Source organism: Ischnura elegans, chromosome 1, assembly GCF_921293095.1.
Source record: "Ischnura elegans chromosome 1, ioIscEleg1.1, whole genome shotgun sequence".
NCBI classification, from domain to species: Eukaryota; Metazoa; Arthropoda; class Insecta; order Odonata; family Coenagrionidae; genus Ischnura; species Ischnura elegans.
The window spans coordinates 99,349,831-99,364,023 of NC_060246.1; the positions used below are offsets into that span (position 1 = coordinate 99,349,831).

Sequence of the window (14,193 nt, forward strand, 5' to 3'; positions counted from 1 at the left end):
TTTACCATATCAGTGAGCTACAGTTACCAAAAACACATGCAAGACATGGGTTGATCTTGTTTCTGTCATAAAAAAATGATTTCGGACCAAGATATACCTTTCGTGGAATTAACTCATTGTGTGACGGTAATCCATCGGTAATACAGTTCTCGTTTCACTCTCGCTAGTAGCGTGCAATAAATCACGATGCATCTCTTCTTCTCAAGTATTTTGACCATAACTACTAACCGAGGTTGAAATCCGTGTTCGCCGCGCCAGCAGAACAAGTGAAAAAAAGCTGATCGAAATTTTCCATTGAAATTCAGTTGGGAAACTAATAGAAAATAATGCACAGGTGCGTATAATTTCCGCTCCAACTCTTGTCGAGAATATGCTGAATTGAGAGTTGATTAATGCCTACCTTTTCATTTTCTCTCTCTCCCTCCCGTAAGTCCTTTCTCGTATCCCAAATTCCCGACAATGATTGTTCCCTTTTACTCTTACAGCGCAAGCCTTCGGAATCTTAAAACCTCTTATCGTATATGTCTTATTATGCTCTGCTTAACGCAAAATTTATTTGATGAAAAAAATCCTTCCAAGTGTATCGTCTTATACATCGTCGTTGGCCGCGCTTAGTCCGACCAATCAACGCGCAGGGTGTGCGGGAGGGGATTGGGATGACGGCGGAGCGGGAGTGGGGGAGGCGTGCGTGGCAGGAGAGGGGTGGGGGTATGAATTGGTCGTCCCTCGAGGAACACCGCGGAAAGCTCAGATCATCGCCGTCGCTGAAGCAGACAGGGCGCCCTAGCGCTTTCGGCTCCTCCCCGTTCGTCGTCTACTCCCCCCGCGAAGTACCCCGAAGTCGACCCTGGCCTCCTTTTCCACTCGCCGCCGCCAGTTGAAGTCTCCACCGAACACTGTAGTTTCTCCACGTGCTCCGGTCGCCGCAGCCGAAATAATCCGTGGCTTTACCCATCCAGAAAGAAGGAAGGATTTCTTGGCCCTTGGACTGTATCCGAGGGAAGCAAGAGACTCTTCGGGGGTCGTCGGAAGGCTGCTCAGGGGATTCCAGGAGAGATAGCTGACCACTTCCCGGGCCGTTTTGCGTTGAAGGTTTTATTTCATTGGAGAGGTAAGTTAGATCAGATAGCTGCGAGGCTGTTTGGCCTAGTCTCTACGGGGCGAAAGGCTCTTTGGAAGTTTACTGCTGTCGCATTTAACGGGATTTGGGTGGATAACGTCGATGAACAGGGCATAGTCCACGGTATCAGTAGTGAGGTGTGCAATTAGGATCTCATGGTAGGATATTTTCGTACAGTTTTATGAACTGGAAAAAGTTATAGAATGGAGTAGTTTGGGATGTCTTTTATGAAGAAAACATCTTTTTGAGAACGATTTCTCGCGTAGATCCAACGTGATGATTATTTTTTATTCATGAAGAACCTAAATCATCTATTTTTTTCTATACTGCAACGCTAACAGTGAAAGAATCATCAGATAAATTTATGAAGCCAATTTTTTGAACTGATCCAATATGAAATTTGTTGTTCATCTGGTCTAGGGTACTATCTTATATTTTATAAATTTGAGTTTTTTTTTCTCTTAAAATCTCATCGAGTATTCTTTCAGCCTGGCTAACTCGGCGTCATCCTCCCTCCTGAATTTTTATTGATGTCGCAGTGTCAGTAGGCTTCACTGCCCTTTCCTCGCTCATTCCATTGAAGGTACGAATCCAGTTTCAGGACCTGCTTTTGAGTTGACCCAGAGAGAGAGAAAAAAAAAACACATTTTATACGCAATGTTTCGCAAGGCACAAAGCCGGTATGGTATATCACCATGAATTTTGTAACATATTTGGTATTCCTTGAATTTATAATCGGTTATAATTTAATTTTGACCGAAAGTTGTCGACTATCTAATCCATCTAATCTTTTTTGAGTCGTAACTTGAGTCACTAGAGCGATATCCCTAAAATATTTCTTAAAAAAATACATTCTTGGGAGTTTTCAATGCAGCGGAGTGCATATGTGTTTCATTGCCTCATATGCGGTTAACCACTTTTGTCAAAGGATTAACGCGAAGGAGGTGGTGAGGACTAGCGAAAAATCTTCGAAGAGCTTCGCGCAACTGTCTTTCGATATTGAGATGGGTTACTTAATGGCAGTTTCGATCTGTTTCGAAATATCGCAGAGTCTCACTTGGCGCTAACCGTGGGAGTAAGCGGGACATCCATCCGAACGCGTGGTTACCCATGGAAATGACTATTTCACTATTTATTGATCCTTACATGTCGTCGCTCTTTGTTTCCTGAGTATCTGTGTGCTCTTTCTGGATACCCTTGGCCGTCACATGAACATGCCGTCGTGGTTTAGGATCATATATGTCTATCTGGAGACCTTGATTTTCCTCTCTCTCCCCTTTCTTTCCAAACTCTCCAGCATATTTCCAAAGGATGCCACTAAGTTGTGTCCGAGGTTCCTCCGTCACAAGGTCGAAGTTTCTCTTTTCGAAATGTGGTAACTCTTAAAGGTCCTCTAGTGGAACACGCCGAAAAAAACTCGAATCTAAAGTGTCTGTGACGGGGAGGATTTGTGATTTCATTTTTTTCTCGTCTTGAAAAATAAGCGTGACGAGTCTTTAATCGTGTTTTAGGGGCGTTTCACAATCCCATAGACGGAGTGATTTAATGGCAATGGCCCAATAAGAGCGCGTTCTATATACGATTGATCTAGTTAACGTTTATTTTACAAGTATCGGCATGAGTTTATCCACGATTTATTTCCGTAATCTCAGTGCTTTACGCTGGCTTGCATAGTCACAGTTTATGTTTCCACCTAAATTGAAGTCATTGAGGAAAGGCTAGAATGAAGGTCTCGTTCTAAGATTATGATGATTATATTTCACAACCTAAAGCGAAAGAAGCATGAATTCGCACGAAAAATCAAGAGTTCCATGGATTGTGTTGATGCTACACTTTCTCTTCAAATGAAAAAATAATAATTTGAATTAAAGATTGTATATGAATAGTTACGACGCATGATATATTCAGGCTCATGTATCTAGGGAAGTTGTTAATTTCAATTCATTGGATCTGCAACAGAAATGCGTTAGTATCAGAAAATTTGAGTTCCTGTGAACTTTTAATAACTTGAAATTGAAATATATGATATTTTAACATTATGAACGTTATGACATTGAGCGTGGACCGGATTAAATTCAGTGTTCTCGAAGTCGGATTGAGAGATATAATTCCTATTCATGCATTTGCACTTTGCGACACCTCAGTATTACGTCGCAACTTTCCCTCGCACTCCGTGTTGTTCTAGCAATACTTTGGCTCCGTCCGACGCACGTGGCTTTTTTATCCGTTAGAGGGTTTAGTGCCGGTGTGTTACCGCTGCATTCCATGCTCACTATGCGCAAGGACTCGTGTCCATAATACGATCTCAAGCACGCGGTGACCGGAAAAGAGAATGAAATATCCGAGTGGACAGTCATCGTGCATCATACCGCGGCGGAGGCGCGACGGTGTTTACTTATTTTGAAAAGGCATTTGACCTCCACTCGCTGACTTACTGCTGGCCACATTCCCAACGCATGTTTTTCCATTTTTTTTTCTTTTATTTTCCCTCTCTCACTCACAGAGTCAGATAGTATTAGAGTGATCACATCGAATACTGTTCAAAGCCCAGTATCTATTATAGATTAATAGGTTTTCTTGCTGCCAAGAGCGTCTGTTAGTTTGTTGAAGCCTTCAGGCTCTGTTGCCCATTCATCAAAGACTAGCCGCGGCATCTCGAGGGTTTAGCAGTTCTCCCCTGAGTATTTTTTCATAGTTAATTCTGAGTGATGACGTAATTATGAACGGCTATACATATGATTTTATTAGCACCTAACCTGGTAATATATATTATCTTTATACCACAAATTTGATTTTCAATAGTTTTTCTTGACCCTCCTTTGCCGGCATCGGTGGCGCCGGGGTAAAGTCCCCGACTGCTAACCTAGAGGTCGCGGGTTCGAATCCCGCCTTGGTGGCTTGATCACCATCCAGGGCATGGATGTATGTGATTGTCGAACAAGTTAATTGTAAGACAGGACTATCTAGTCCTAAATTCGCTTGTGAAATAGAGACGACATTATTATTATTATTACGAAAGATCATACCCAGGATCAAAACTACTAGGGGGGGATGGATTAAAGCCGTGGTCGTTCATGTGGTAACAAGAACGAAGAAACAAGGTTAATGAAACTAAAATTTTAGAGAAAATTAAGACAGTGATTTATTAGTTTTTACTATTATTTGCTTGAAAAAAATAATGATTTAATGTTAGTTCCTTGTGTGATACGAATATAATTTTTCTTCAAAAGAATATTTGTTCAAAACTTTCGTTGTAAACTAAATTTATAATCACTTCTAAGGGGGGGGGGGCAGCTGCCCCCTCCTTACCCCTGTTGGGTACGCCCATGTCTTCACGACTTACACACAGAACATATAATTGGTATCATTTCCAGTTTGAAAAAAGTATTTTCATATTGTCTTGTTTTAATGCGCTAGTATGTGGGCAAATGCCTTTTTCACAGAAATATTTTACCGAATAGCATATTCTTTTTTTCGATTCAGTAATTCAGCCGGGCTTGGTCGAGAGTATTTATGCACAACCCATAACTTATGTTATACGTTCCATTTTTTTCACTCCAACTCAAAACTATTACGTCACAAAACATTGAGTGCAGAAGGTTGAAGTGAAGAGAGAATTCTGACCCGCGTATTCGTTGCCTGTTTTCTCCGTGGCTCCTATCACCTTTTATTCCCTGGGTGTCAGTGATCTTATGGCAGATTTTTATTCAGGGCTGGTATTTTATTTCATTTTATAGATGCCCTTTTGCTAAGTGTGTGTTAGCCTCATGGTTTCGTGGAGCTAATTTACTAGGATCGGCTTTCACTTTTTGCTCCGCCTATATATTAATCCTCTTTAAAGAGCCTGGCATTACTCTTGTTACGTGGAAAGTCCCTTCATGTGTGAAAATGCTCACCGATTTGTGTCAATAAATGCGGATACATTTTATCTATTCCGGCAAGGCTATATTTTACTTGACAAAGTGCGCAAAGAACCTATTGCTTCATTGTCGGGCAAAACTTCCAGGGGAAAATGTTTATCAGTAACTCAGTACACGTAACCTTCCACCGAGTTTAAAAAAAGTGGTTTGCGATATTATTTTTTATCTTTTAAACCACTTCCTGAATGATTACTTTGTATTCGATTTGGTTACTTCAATTCGATAGTGGGTTTAAATATTTCTAGTAATAATTGCAAGCGTACATCCGTGTAGTTCGCGATCCTTCAGGGCGTGCGTTGTTACCGACGTCCCCACTTGAGTGCCAATTTGAACAGCTAAATGCATTAAAACTAACCCTATGCTCTCATACAGCTGATAAGTCGCTTATGCACTGGCGAAACGTTGATTTTGTGAAGGTATTCGTCGTTCAGATTTTTCCAGTCCTCGACGTGAATTCATCCATGCACTTGAGTGCCAATTTGAATAGCTAAATGCATTACAACTAACCCTATGCTCTCATACAGCTGATAAGTCGCTTATGCACTGGTGAAACGTTGATTTTGTTAAGGTATTCGTCGTTGAGATTTTTCCAGTCCTCGACGTGAATTCATCCATGCACTTGAGTGCCAATTTGAACAGCTAAATGCATTACAACTAACCCTATGCTCTCATACAGCTGATAAGTCGCTTATGCACTGGCGAAACGTTGATTTTGTGAAGGTATTCGTCGTTCAGATTTTTCCAGTCCTCGACGTGAATTCATCCATGCATGTAAATTCATTAATGCAGTGGTTAAAAATACAGGCTCTGCAGACCGTGCATTCCGTTTCGATGTTTATCGCAGCAGGGATTTTTCAGGGGCATGGCGGCGAAATGGCTGGTTCCTTTATTTCAGGGTTGTGTTCAGTTTACGCCACCGTAATGACGTCACGGGCTGGTGCTAATTTTTGATCGAGGTTAGATAAGAGGAACGGGAAATCTCGGGCTGCTTAGAAGGTTCCGATTTCGGCTTAACTATTCTCACGCGACAGTAGTCTTTCGTATTTCAACGGTATCCTTTCGTCATCTTGAAAGCGTAAAAGGGAATCAGGAAGAAACTAAAAATGCTTCCTCTTTTTTGCGAAGAAACAAAGGGAAGAGTGTTTTTCCCTTCAAATTCATATGGGAAATAAGAAATGCTGCCAATGGTTAGGTTTAAAATTATGTTCAATGAATAACACGGAGAAAATGTTCTTTTGTTTACAAAATTTGACGATACAGTGAGAGTTTTCAACTATGGAATTGTGATCCATAAAAAAACTCTTTAGTCCCATAGTTACGAAAATTGAGCCCTGTAGTAATACGTCAGCTAAGTTGGGTTCTGAACAGGTCATATCACCAATGCCTTTCATAATTAAAAATCTTAGGACAAACATTTACCCTTTTGCCTTGCGAAAAATGTGGATGAAACGGAGGACGAAAGATGAAAATTACCCTCTCCATTGACGGTTTCCCAATGTTGCCACTCTGATGTAAGTATGCTTATAATTGGAACATTCTGTCCCAGTTCAGCGACTCAAAAGAGGTTTCTCTTCTTTACCTTTTCCTCTGAAATTGATCAGGTTTTTTTTTAAATTTTTGACCACTCTCTTTGTTGAATTTCGGTATCCTAAACTTGAAAGAAAAGCATTAGAAGGGAAACTACGGAATTACTGCGGCCGTAGCATGATTCACAGTACTTTTAAATGCCACTTAAACTTATATAGTCTTAAAGAAGTCCTACATTGATGGAAGATTCATTTATCTCTGACACTGTTTTTCACTTTCAATTAAGGTATTGTGATCCATACAAAAATCTTTAGCCCATAGTTAAGAAAAAATTGGGCCCTTTGAGTGATACGTCAGCTCAGTATTGTTCTGAACGGGCCATGTCACCTATGTTTCGAAAATTCTTCGAAATGTCACTTAATCTTACGTAGTCTTAAAGAAACCCTATATTGATGGAGGAGTCAATACTCCCTGTCACTGTTTTTCACTTTCTCCGAAACACAATGGTTTGGGTACACAGAAAGCACTCGGATGCTAAAAAAATAATGCATGGTCCTGTTAAGGGCGAAAAGTGCGCAAATATGCTACGGTACATCGACAATTGCGCAAAGACCCGCTCGGAATTCTTTTCCTAGCCGGAGTGCCTGCCTTCTCTATGCAGAAGAGGGCAGGTCTGGGGCTAACGCTCGGCCTGTTTTTTCCTTTGCGCAACTTGAGCATTCTGGATGTGACTGCGACAGAAGACGATAGGCAAGGTAATTGACCGCAACAATGGCAACCAAAATATTGGCGCGACTGGATGAGATGCCGAGATTTTGGGCACATCCATGTTAACAAGATAAGAAAAAGAGTGTATGTGACGCTCTAAATAATTTTTCAAACGATAAAATAAAATATTTTTCAATTTCCATACACGGAACTGAAATTATTGCAATAGTTCAGGCACGTTCAATGTTCTTGGAAAGAATTAATTAGGTCTAAATTCAAAGGCATACTGTCAGCTACAGATAATACAGTGCGGGAGTGACATTCATTTACACTCTATGTACCAAGACCTTCACTGAGTTAGTGATTCAAGCTCGTATACGTTTTGTATTGTGACGTGTAATCAAAATTAAAAACCCCTGAATTTTATTGACTTGTCAAGAAATTTTTTTTGTAAGTGACGTTTAGTCCATTGTAATTGTGAAACTTAACATATTTTCATGGCGACTTTAGTTTTCCCTGAAAAGGTTGGTTTTTTTGTGAGTGGCACTTATGGATACCCATATCGCGAAAATCTTTGTTTCGGGCACCGGATGGCTTTACCCGAACTTGAACTCGATGCCTAACACTCTATCCTTGAGGTCAACTCGCTTTCCAAATTTCGAGGTGACTCTATCTTTATCTTTATTCACTCCAAACTGTGCAGAGTTTGACAGAAAAGTATTCGATGCATCAGGGGCGCAGCTAGGAATTAATGCTCGGGGGGAAAGATCTGAGGTTTTCCCGGCGTATGATGTTGTTGAAATTTATTCGGGATTGCCACCGGATAAGGTTCTCCATCTCTGCCGACGTTTCGATGGCCGAGTCGTCCATCGTCATCAGGGCTTGACGATGGACGACTCGGCCATCGAAACGTCGGCAGAGATGGAGAACCTTATCCGGTGGCAATCCCGAATAAACTTCAACAACAATGCTCGGGGGGGTTTTGGGCGCAAAACACTGGGGTGTTGAATACCCGCCAGGTTAAGCGGGAGGTGCGGGGGCCCTCCCCTAGAAAAATTTTCTGATAAATGATTCAAAATGGTGAGTAAAAGGCCTTCTGAGGGATATTTTATCAATATTTACGCAATTCTATAAGTAATTATAATCCAATTATCTGAAATGGATTTAACTTAAAAATTTCTCTGAACCCCCCTTGCTGCGCCACTGCGATGCATGGATTATTGTTTGCCGTATTTAATTTTTATCTCACCATCACAGTAAGTTCGACCGATTCCGGCGCGATATAGAGGGAAAGTTCGACATATTGAAAAATAGTCGCACTTTTCCACAATTATATGATGCATACGACGCATTTCGGTTTACAGAATCATCTGATACAAAACTGAGCAGGTAAAGACAACCATAAGAATGTAGGTCTTGTACCAAATGATGGCTCTGTGAGCCGAAACCTGTCGTACGCATTAAATAATTGTCGAAAGTTGAACACAATTATCATAATTCTGATATTGATGATGAAGTTCCATGGCATTGAAGGAAATACGAGTGGAGAAAATCTTTCAATCATAGCCTTTGTATCGACTGTGGGTCAGGGACTCAGATCATCGCGAAAGGAGGAAGTTAAGCGGATCCTTGAGTTGGATGCGGATGTAAGGGATAGCATGGAATGATAGAGTAAAGACAGAATTATGAGATGACCGGGAAAATTGCTGTCTGTCTGCAGTGAAGTGCGACTACAGGCTCCTTGGTATTGGCTTAGTAATCTATAAACTACCACTCTGTACCTTTATTTTTGAATAAAAATAAGGACAAGTGCGCAAATCTTATTAGCTGGATATTATTAGCTCCTAAGCGATTCTACTTTCCGTTTTGCTATACCGCGTGGTAGTTTTATTGAGGTCTTATCTACCTACATTCTGAAAGACGAAAGACTTTTTTGCCTGAATAAATAATAAATATGGATTAATTAGCTTTTACAGTCATTGTCCTTCAATGGTTATTGCGGCCTTGAGGAGAGGTCATGATAGAGTTACCGCTGAGAGTCTGAGCGTGTCTGCTTGCTCAACTTTGAAAATATAAACGTTTTAGCGTGAGATTCTATTGCTTTTCATTGATATATTCTGTTTTTATTATTTGGTGCCCAAGAGGTGCCCAACCGAATTGATGTGTTTTTTAAATGATTCGTGGGAATTGAAAGATTAGCGCAGATTTTATAGTCGAGACTTTATTGCTATAAATGTAATAAATTGTGTTATTCCCATTTAGGAATGCCACACGATAGAAATTTTTATCAGTTCATTCTTTTCCGCCAAATTATGTTGGTGATATTTTCTTCGGCTTACCCGTAATAGGCCCTCTGGCTTGAATTTTACTATTATTATTACATATTGCTGCAAGTAGGCTATTTCCTGGTGGCAGCATTAAGTTTACACGCACGAATAACAAGTCTATGTATTAACAAAGTAAGAAACAGAAAAGGCACCTATAATAAAAAAATAATACATTAATTCTAATATCATACAAATAACAAATTAACATTCACCCAAACAACCCAAAATAAAACTCTCCATAATAAACCACTATGTCATCAACCAAGAAATGATGCACACTTATCCCTAAAAATTTTGGAATTTGTGGGGAAGATCTAAAAATATCTTCAAGTAAGTCTTTCTACCCCTTTATTCCTCTGTGTAGGAGGGAGTTTTTCAAAATGTCTGTTTTCTGCTTCTTGAACATAATTTTGAATTTATGATCTTTCCTTCCTATGCAGCAGGATGAGTCCTTTTTAGACCTATTTTCTTCCAATCCAGCTCTTTTGTAAAGGCTTCGTCGACCCCTGTTTATGGTTCTCATCACTTTTAAAGGTTTCCAGCCATATTTGTTGGGATTGTGAGATTTAAGTCACCGTGGTACATATATATGTGTGTGTGTCGCAGTTGGTTGATCATGTGGTTATCTTCTCGGAAATTTTCGAATACCCTTGGGTGCAGAAAACAGCTCTTGTCTGACCGGTGAGTCTCGTGGAGAATCCATTTTCATTATTCCAGCCTCCCATTCTCCTTTGAACCCCTTTCTAGTTAACAGGTGAACCAAATCCGAGACTTAATTGGGTAAAATGAGTTGTGCGATGCAAGAGATAAAATCCATTTTTTTTCTTTCCGATCGCAATGAAACAGCGAGATTCTCGTGCGATCGTAAATCAATCGAGGTTTTCCACACAAATGACCACGACGAGAGATTACGTTTACGCCGCCGGGGCGTGAGGTCGTGGTGATTTCTTATTCGCTGAATTTCATCGAAGGTTATTCCTCCCGTCGAAACACTTGACCCCTCACGCGCATCGAACCTTTATCACTCCGAAGAGATTTTCGTGTCTTTCTCCCTTTCGGCGACAGCTGTGACTCGAGGGAGAGCGCCGAGGAAACCTCGATGAGGTGAGCGAGCGAGCTCATGAGGGGAGAGATTGCAAGATTGGGAGATTGCATTCGCCACGAGGATCTGCCCTCGCCAGGTTGCGCAGTCCGAAAAAAGAAAATAGCGGCGGACGCAACGAAACTATTGCGAGCCACTCATCGTGTGTGTTTGTGTCACGCCCACACTACCTTCATCTCACGCGGCTTCTCCTCCCTTCTTTTGTTTTTTTTTATTTCGCTAAGTCTTCAAAGAACGAATATTACAATAGAGGATCCTCAAGTCGGCCTCATAATGTGTTGTGGCCAACCGCGTATTTAAACCCGGGTTTACAGAAGTCGCTGACGGACAAATTGATCCGAGTTTCATGGGGAAATAAGGTATAGTTAGGAGTGTCAACCAACATTTACAATCATGATGGTGTTATTTATCAATTTCATAACTCTTCAATGTTTTTCCTCTCAATCACAAATATCGTGCTGCAAAGTATTGGATGAAAATGGATCGCATTGCACTCGTCACCGCGCCGCGGACATTTTTGAAAACCGATTAAAATGCGACCGAAGTGGCAACAGATATCAACCTTCTGTGGGATGGAATTGGGCCTCCTCTATACGGTCCCCTTGCTTCAAAGGGTGGAATCAGGGCTCCAACCCCGCTGAAACACTCGGAATAATTTAAATAAATGTCTTTGTATTATCCACTCTTCTAAGAGAAAACATTCTGCGGAATCTCAATGGAAAAAACACTTTGGGCGCTGGCGGGTTAATTTTCGGGAAAACCCTGTCGATTTTCCTGCGATGAAATGCCACGTTTTACAAATGGAGAAATCTATAATTTTCTCTCGCAAATATGGAAATCTTAAGTGACTAATCAGTGAATAAAGAAATGCCACTGAACCCGAAAAATGATGGAGAAAGGCATTTAAAAAAATAAGTGCAAACTCTCAATCGAGGAAAATTCATCTACATTTTCACCAAACTTTTCCATGCGTGAAATATGTCATGAACTTTTGTACGCGATATAGCTCTTTCAAGTTTAAAAATGGCATATGACTGGTCCCTGCGACTGCTTGCTTATAACCGTCTCCCTTTGTAACCCGTGTAATGTGTACTCGCTCCTTTGCCAATGGTCCGTCCGTCCCACTTCATCAATGGAGCGGAGTCGCCCCGGGCTCTCGTGTCGGTCACACTGCCTCCAGCTTTCGTAGTGACATTGATTCACGATGTGAAACGTGCACAGCTGGCCGGACAGCTTCCTTTATGGCCGCGAAACAGAAATAAGGAGAATACCGTATTGCTATGATACTGGAAAAAACGACTAAGTCCATCCATTCCCTCGTAAATTGATATCCAAAAGAGCTGTGAAAAAAAATCGAGGTGCTCCCATTATTATGGGAAATATTTCCTTCTAGAGTAGACCATCCCTCTCGGAGAAATTCATTTGACTAAAATTCCTTTGAGATTTTTCAATTAAAATAGTATCTCAATGCCATAGAACACAACTATTACAATGTCGTAACAGCAAAACTTTGCAATGATTATTTTCACCTTTGCTATGGAAATACTTTCTCAAAGATGTTAGAGCAGAGGGCTATTATGTGTCGGGATATTAGTACTGAGAAAAATCTGTGCTCAGGGATTGTATACTTAATATAAGTAGTTGAGGTTATTTGCGTTCTATTAAAATATATTGAAATTTCAGTCACTCTAGTCATTGTAGCCAGTGCCAAACCAACACGGTTGGTGTTCCCAGGTGAGAACTTAGTAGCGTTGAACTTCTGGATTCCATTCCTACTTAGGCAAGATTGGAATCTGCTTGTCGAAGAGGAAAAATATGCATGGCATAACGACGCTATTTCCCCACCCGCGCTTAGCAATGAAAAATCAAGGGAGAACTATATTTGTTTCGGTGAATGACTAAGTGGTCACCCAACAAAAGGGAATTTTCTGTTTTGGCAAGGGAGAAAAATCCTCTTAGAAAATGTGAGTGTTCAAATCAGATTGAATTTCCTTTTGCATGCTAAACGAAACGATGCAATTATCTATTTCTAGAGAGGTCATACATTCCTATTGCTCATTTACGATTTAAACGAATTTAATCAATTATTATTTCGTATGCTTTATATGTGCTGCTGAAAAATACTCTTACATAAAACCTACGTTATACCCATCGAGCTACAATTAGGGTACATGGTATCCTATTGTAACGTACTTGAAAGCTGAGGGAACGTCAGCGATTTGTGGTCAACTGAGGAACTAAAAAATCATAGAACTTTGGTTGAAGAATGATTTGGAGATACAAATTATAATTTCGGCATTCATATCAAATCAATACTACTTTTATTTTTAACACACTTTCAAAAGCTTAGCGCCAGGTTGACTGAGCATACGAGTTGCAACTGTAAATGCCTATCGGTAATTCAAGCAGACTCTCTTGAACGTAATGATGCTTGAATGCTTGTGACATTGTTTGCTAATGGATTGCTGAAAAATTGCTTTACTTTTATTACTTGATCACCTCTACTTCCGTAAATGATTTACAGAAAAATACCCTGGCAAAGAGACCGAAGAAATGAGTTCATTTTCATATCGCTCCTCAGCGCCTCACTCCCAGCAAGGGTGGATTTGCTCTTCAAGAGCCTTTCTTGTACCACAAGAGTGTCGCTCGCTGCTGAAGTAGATGTGTTCGTTCCATCATTGCAGCAAGGCGCGACATTCGAGCGAGCAGCAGTGGGCCCGGCGCGCGTTATTTGTGGCTCAAGGTGGGCATGCGATAGTGGGACGATGCTGTTTTCGCTGTGAATGTATTTACGTAGGCGTGGGCGAAAAGAAATAACTATCACTCTTACACCCACGTGGTTTTTATCTTAATCTCTCTTCGCGTCGAACGATTCATCTTACCATATGATTCTTTCAAATTTTGAAGCTCATCGCAATTATACCATCAACTTGTCTACTTCAACGTAGTGGTTCATTTGGATCTTCTTTATGGTACATCCTTATACTTTTAATACTGTTTGTCATCTTTCTTGGAGTTTATCGTCTAAATCACGCTGCTATAATTTTTAAATGCTCATTTTCTAGTTGTAGCCATGATAAAACGTCTAATCGTTTCTAGTCAATAGTTATGATTGATTTTGATATGGCATTAACAATTTTTTCGTATAAATTTGTTAATGATCGATTCAAAATTTATTATAGAGCGCTAGTGTTGAACCATATATCTCTTGCCAAAGTTACTTAGTGGTTGGCTAATGCAAAACTGGGTGGGTATGATATTTCCTCGTCAAAGCTCATATTCCTCAGTCAGAGGGTAAAGAGTAAATTAAATGGATGCTGTGATTTTTTATATTGTTCTCACTTACGGTACCGGAAACAGAATCAAACAAAATTACTGAAAAAATATGAAAGAATCATGCGCTGTTTAACTTCACTTAGCCTAAACTCCTTGAAGAGTTGATTAAGTTGTCAGTCACAGAAATAGATGCTATGGATTCCAAAACGGCAC

At 40.4% G+C, this 14,193-nt stretch overlaps 1 protein-coding gene across 2 annotated transcripts in view; it reads left to right on the plus strand.

Annotated features, from left to right (window-relative positions):
- Nucleotides 1–744: 744 nt before the first annotated feature.
- LOC124167101 (elongation of very long chain fatty acids protein AAEL008004-like) overlaps nucleotides 745–14,193 on the plus strand; it is a 102,740-nt gene continuing 89,291 nt past the window's right edge. For both annotated transcript variants that reach the window (XM_046544900.1, XM_046544894.1), the window contains exon 1: nucleotides 745–1,111. The gene's annotated coding sequence lies outside the window, so the exon portion shown is untranslated. The remainder of the gene's footprint in view (nucleotides 1,112–14,193) is intronic.